Source organism: Microcaecilia unicolor, chromosome 3, assembly GCF_901765095.1.
Source record: "Microcaecilia unicolor chromosome 3, aMicUni1.1, whole genome shotgun sequence".
In the NCBI taxonomy this organism is placed as follows: Eukaryota; Metazoa; Chordata; class Amphibia; order Gymnophiona; family Siphonopidae; genus Microcaecilia; species Microcaecilia unicolor.
In genome coordinates, this window is record NC_044033.1 from 352,426,529 (window position 1) to 352,433,149 (window position 6,621).

The 6,621-nt window shown below is 42.6% G+C and overlaps 1 protein-coding gene across 1 annotated transcript in view; it reads right to left on the minus strand.

The window, feature by feature from the left end:
• The window catches only part of ADGRG6 (adhesion G protein-coupled receptor G6), a 491,599-nt gene that overhangs the window by 81,537 nt on the left and 403,441 nt on the right, over window positions 1-6,621 (minus strand).

A 6,621-nucleotide genomic window follows, 5' to 3' on the forward strand; every position in this document is an offset into this window, starting at 1 on the left:
GCGGATAATGGAAAAAAAAGCGCCGTTAATCAGTTTTACTTGGTTCTTTTATTTTCACAACCAAACCTCAAAAAGGTGCCCCAACTCACCAGATGACCACCGGAGGGAAGGGGGGATGACCTCCCCGTACTCCCCCAGTGGTCACCAACCCCCTCTCCCACACTAAAAAAATGAAAATAAAAACCTTTTTTGCCAGCCTATATGCCAGCCTCAAATGTCATACCCAGCTCCCTGACAGCAGCATGCAGGTCCCTGGAACAGTTTTTGTTGGTTGCAGTGGACTTCAGGCAGGCAGACCCAGGCCCATCCCCTCCTACCTGTTACACTTGTGGTGGTAAGTGTTGAGCCCTCCAACCCCCCACAAAACCCACTCTACCCACGTGTAGGTGCCCCCCTTCACCCATAAGGTCTATGGTAGTGGTGTAGAGTTGTGGGGAGTGGGGTTTGGGGGGGATTTGGGGGGCTCAGCACCCAAGGTAAGGGAGCTATGCACCTGGGAGCCATTTGTATATATTTTTTTAATTTTTAGAAGTGCCCCCTAGGGTGCCCGGTTGGTGTCCTGGCATGTCAGGGGGACCAGTGCACTAGAAATGCTGGCTCCTCCCACGACCAAATGCCTTGCATTTCGCCGAGTTTGAGATCACTGGTATTTTTTTCCATTATCGCTGAAAAACAAAAATGGCCATCTCAAACCCGGTGAACTCTGGCATTTGGCCGGGCCAAACCGTATTATCAAAAGAAAAGATGGCTGGCCATCTTTTTCGATAATACGGTTCGGCCAGCTGTTTGCGCCGCCGCCAAAATAGATCGCCGGCAATCTATCTCGCCGGCGCCGTTCGATTATTCCCCTCAAAGTCACCTACTTTATAAAGGCAGCATAGGTGCCTATATACCTGCTACTCCAGCTTAGAGTTTCCAGACGTTTTTAAGTAGGCATGTCAGCTCCTACCTGGTGCTGTCATTTGTGTTCACCTCAGTCTATTTTTAAAGGTTAGTGGATGGAATTTGATATACTGCCTTTCTGTGGTTTACATATTATATACAGGTACTTATTTTGTACTTGGGGCAATGGAGGGTTAGGTTACCTGTCCAGAGTTACATGGAGCTCCAGTGGGAACTGAACCTAGTTTCCCTAGTTCTTAGGACACTGCCCTAATCATTAGGCTACTCCATAGAGTACAACTCCACAAGGAGGTGGGAGGGTATGTGAGGACTTGTATTCTGCTGTCCCTGCTACAGGTAAGTAATTTGGTTTTCTCCAAGGACAATCAGGATAGCCAGTCCTTGCAACATGGGACTCTTTAGCTACAGGCTGCTTTCAACAGAAAGGGAATAATAGAACTAATGGTGCTCTAACAGGTAGAGAGCAACATTGTTTTGGTGGCTTGAGCCGGGGGGGGAGGAGGGCTGCTTTGCAGGCCTGGGAGCATCAGGCCACAGCTTTGAGACCCAATGCTTCCAGGCACAATTATAATGTTGCTTGTGAGATGGCACGCAAGCAGCGTTATTCTTTTACCATGGGATTCAACAACCTGTTGTACTGAGATAACGCAGGTTGCTAAATCCCATAGAGGGGCATAATCGAACGCCCATCTCCATGGGCGCCTATATCCGTGGGCGCATAATTCTGTGAACGGGACAAACCGTATTTTCGAAAAAAGATGGGTGCCCATCTTTTTTCTGATAATATGGGTTGTGCAGGGCAAATGCCTAGGAGTTGGCCATTTTTCAGCTGGGCGCTATCGGTTTTCAGCGCCCATCTCAAAAACGAACAAATCCAAGGCATTGGGTCGTGGGAGGGGCCAGCATGTGTAGTGCTCACATGCCAGGACACCAACTGGGCACCCTAGTGGTTTTTTGGGTTTTTTGGAGGGCTCAGCATTAACCAGCACAAGTGTAACAGGTAGGGGGGGATGGGCCTGGGTCCGCCTGCCTGAAGTCCACTGCACCCACTAGCAACTGCTCCAGGGACCTGCATACTGCTGTCAGGGAGCTGGGTATGACATTTGAGGCTGGCATACAGGCTGGAAATAAAAAGTTTTAAAAGTTGTTTTTTTTTGGTGTGGGGGGGCGGGTTAGTGACCACTGGGGGAGTCAGGAGAGATCATCCCCAATTCCCTCCAGTGGTCATCTGGTCATTTAAGGCACTTTTTTGGGACTTGTTCATGAAAAAAAAGGGTCCAAAAAAGTGCCCTAGATTCTCGCTAAAAATAGGTATTTTTTTTCCATTATCGGCGAAAGTCGGCCATTTCTGTTCGGCCGATAACCACGCCCCAGTCCCGCCTTCACCACGCCTCCGACACACCCCCGTCAACTTTGGACGTTTCCGCGATGGAGTGCAGTTGAAGACACCCAAAATCGGCTTTCGATTATATAGATTTGGTCGCCCACGGGAGAAAGACGCCCATCTCCCGATTTGGGTCAAAATATGGGCGTCTTTCTCTTTCGAAAATAAGGCGGATAGTAAATCAAGGCTTGGTAACAGCTCTCCTTTTACTGCACCTTGATAACTTCACCCTTTATTTGTAAAACAGTACATTGCCGTTATTCTGTTATTCAGATAACTTAGGGGAGGAAATGTTATTTGGATAGTGGGCAGAATATCATCACTATCCGGATAAGTTCTGATGCTGACTGCATTATCAGGAAGTTTAGCATTGGTCACTATCCACATAGAGGTACTCAATATCTGGATATTTTTTCAACACCACAGATGTTTTAAAACATGCTGACAACTGTGGCTGAATATTGACCCAATTATAGCTCTGCAAGTATATATTAGACACATAACTCATTTGTTAAATTCAACTGATTGTTTATCTTATGTTTGACAATCAAGGCACTATGTACATGCAACAGTGCAACTACATGCACTACTGAAAACGTAGGTCACGGTTTTCACATCTGAGTAAAAAAACCAAAAAACATTTGCACTATTAAAATTCCATCAAAAGACCTTTTGTAATCCAATACTTGCAGTTGCTACTCGTTTCATTGTTCTTTAGAAATGATTTGTTATTGTTGCTCTAACTCGCTTGATTTGTGTTAGTGTAAGGCATCCTGGGTAGGGAACTGAAGAACTGCCTTGAACAAATTAACAAACGAATAAATGTATACATGGAGCAAAAAGAAATGAAAGACAATAGAAGGTTTTTGAAACAAAATGAGTACCTGAAAGTCAGAGGTGTTGCTTTGAGAACCCACACTGAAGGTTGAGCCTTGGAATGAGGTGGAGTTTAGATTGGAAACACCAAGGGCCAGATTCCGAGAGACTATGCTTACAGATGGGCCTGTAAAGTGTATCTTTAAGGCCAAAGCATCAATTGTTTTTAGAGCTCTAGAAACCAGGAGGGGATGGGGGAAGGTAAGAAAACAAAAATTTAGAGACTCTGTCCACAACACACAAAATAAAAGTACAACCCATAACACAGGGCAGCTAGAAGGTTATTGTGTTTTGACAGTGGGGGCCATGCTCCTATGTCCTCCCAACTAATCCTTCCACTTAATTAGATGTGCATTCCTCCCGGGCCGGATACTAGTTTTAAAAAATAAAACTTATCTTGCTGATAGATGAAAAGTTTGACAAATCAGCCCATTTTTTTCACCTATCATTTTATTGAAGAAGATAAATTAGCTAGTTGAGTGGTGAAAATATTAATCCAGTTGTGCCAAAGAATTATCTATTCTCCCAAAAACATGCATCCAGTTAGGCAGACATTTTTACCTAGCTGTTGGGTGTAGCTGCTCTTTCAGGCAGCTGCAAAGCTGTCCTTTAAGGTACACATTTTAGGGGAATAGTAAAAAAGGCCTCCCCCCCCCCCCCCCCCCCCCCCACAATTTAAATCCAAACATTATCATTATCATGGCATCTAAAATTCTGTTTTGAATTATACAGTTTCCTGTCCATGAAGGAAATAAATAAATAAATAATATGTTTGATTTACAGTAAGTATCTGACCTTCCGGTACTAATTAACCAACAACAGTAAGACAAAATACCCAAGAAACACAACTTACTCAGATGAGGACTTTACCAATAGATTTTCTGAATTACTTAGTATATTGGAAAAAACGGTTATTACAGTAGAACCCAGTGACTCATTAATTTCTGCATCGTTCACAATTTTTTTGAGCTTCTGGACAACATCCTCAACTTTATCTTGTGTCAACTGCTGCCCATCACTGGTGAGATTGAGAAGCTGATTGGCTAGATCAGCAGCGTTCTCTGAGGAAAAAAGGAAAGAAGAAAGTAAATGAACATGACTGCAGGGATAAAAAGTAGCATAATTTTGCTAGCTTGCATTAGTAGTCAAATCTACAATTACAATCAGGCACAGCACACCAGGTTTTCACTGATTTAGAACAGTAGTTAGTGAGGACTGTTCAATCCTGTCATATTTTCAGAAAGTCTACAATGAATAACGCAATATGTGAAAATGTATCTCTTGCATTGTGGGTAACCTGAAGACCAAATGATCAATGATCTATGAGGACTGGATTGCAAACTTCTGTTTTAGAACATTGGGAAGCAATATTTGGAGGCGTGTTTTCAAAGCTCTTAGGCTTACAAAGTCCCCTAGGTTAGGCTTTCCACTTAGGGATAAAGTCAAAAGGTACCTTCTGTTTGCAGACCTTGCATCAGTTTTGAAAGGAAATATAAACATGTACTTTTCAAATCTGCCTTGGTTTCAGGGTATCCAAGAATTTTTTTTTCACCTGCTTTTTGTGGGGTTGGGTAAGGTGTGGGCCCACCATGATTTCTTGTGTCGAGGGTAGGGCTATACATCACCTCAGATCACTTTTTGCTTCCACAGTTTGTTTGTGCCAGCTTTGAACTGGTATAAAGATTCAGTGCTAGAAAATGGTTAAAAATCAGTGCTAGATTTCAGTGCAGTTTTTTTTTACTCTGGGGAGTAATTTATCATACCGCAATTTGCATGCATTTTGCATGTCCACTGTGCTGCCCTTTAGCGCAGTGGTTTTATACTGATTTTCCTGTGCTAATCTTTCTTCCTGCATTGGGGAATTAGATTAGCAAGGGAAAATCAAATATAAACCGTTGCGCTAACAAGTAGTGCAGCTTACTGTATCGGCCCCTCTGTTTGCAACAGATTCCACAGAGCTAGGGGATGCTTAATGGTAAATTTTTTTACTAATACTCATATTTACAGAACACCACATGATCTCAGATCAATGCTAAGTACTAGCGAACAATGACATCACAATGCTCACCTGTCTTTATCCCTTGTATAAACTTTCCATTTTTCAAAAGAAAACTATCAGGGACTGATTTAGTAAAATCTACATAAAGTTTATAAAAACAAAAAACTAGTTGCACCTCCTTCACAATTTCTTTTCATATCTGAACACATTTTGGACTAGATTCTATATATGATGCCTACAAAATCTGTGCCAAAATGCAATACACCTAGGCGCATTCTATAAAGTACTCCTAAATTTAGGTGTACTTTAATTTCCATGCGGCTTATAGAATATGCCGAGTGTCTGTCAACATGACAAAATTTAGTTGCGAGCAGTTACGCCAAGTAAAACTTGTTGTACATGCAGACGCCTAAATTATGCACGAACTGGGTGTATTCTATAACGTGCATAGAGTTTAGAAATGCCCATGTCCCACCCATTCCACGTCCATGGCCACACCCTATTTCCAACTATGCGACTTAGCATTTATGACTATATTTGCGCATGCAACTTAAGTTGTGCTATATAGTATCCGGGAGTTTATGCCATAATGTCAATCTCTAAGCAAAAATATGCAAACTATTTTAGATTTATAGAAATACAGTAAAAGCAATGCTGTACAAAACTAAATAATCTCTAGCTCTTCGTGAAGCTGTGGTATCTTTGGATATGAAAATGTATTGGCTTTTTCTTAATGCTTTTTGATTGACAGATGAAGGCTGACAATAAAAAATGAAAAAGGTTTAGAGGACAGCAGACAGTGGCACTCTAGTTGGTACAATGAATAGACAAAGGAAGCCCTCATCATGCAGTATACTGGCAAGCCAATTTATTTATTTTAAAAAATTATATTCAGCACTATTTTATTACTCTAGGCAGATCACAATATCACATACATAATAAAAACATCAAGGCCCGCATGATTGCTCCATTCACCCTCCTATATTTTAGGGGGGATGTAGGATCCTCTCAGGACTCTTGTGCACCCCTTCTTCTTTGTAAAAGGATGGCAAGGCAAAAGGAGGCTGTCGGAAGCAGCAGATAAGGGGGTGACTGTTAAGGGCACTAATGTGCCTTACTAAGGGTGGAATGCAATCCCTTATTGTTAATGCAGTAGTGGTAGGCACGCTCCTGAGTTCTACATGGCTACTGGCAGACAGCTGTATGATCATAGTGGGCTTCCAGCAGGCCACCCATGTTATTGAAGGGATTACTGACTACTGCAACTGGCCCCACCTCTCACGGCTGGCCCTGCCTCTTTGAAATTCCTGGTGCATCAGTTGTCCTCTCTGGTCAGCTCCTTGCATGGAAAAAAAGGGGAAGGGAGAAAATGCAAGAGATCTGACAGTTCTTCATAGTCCTTCTTTCTCTTCCTTGGAGGAAGGAGGGGAAAAAAAGTCTCATGGACCTCAATCAGCCT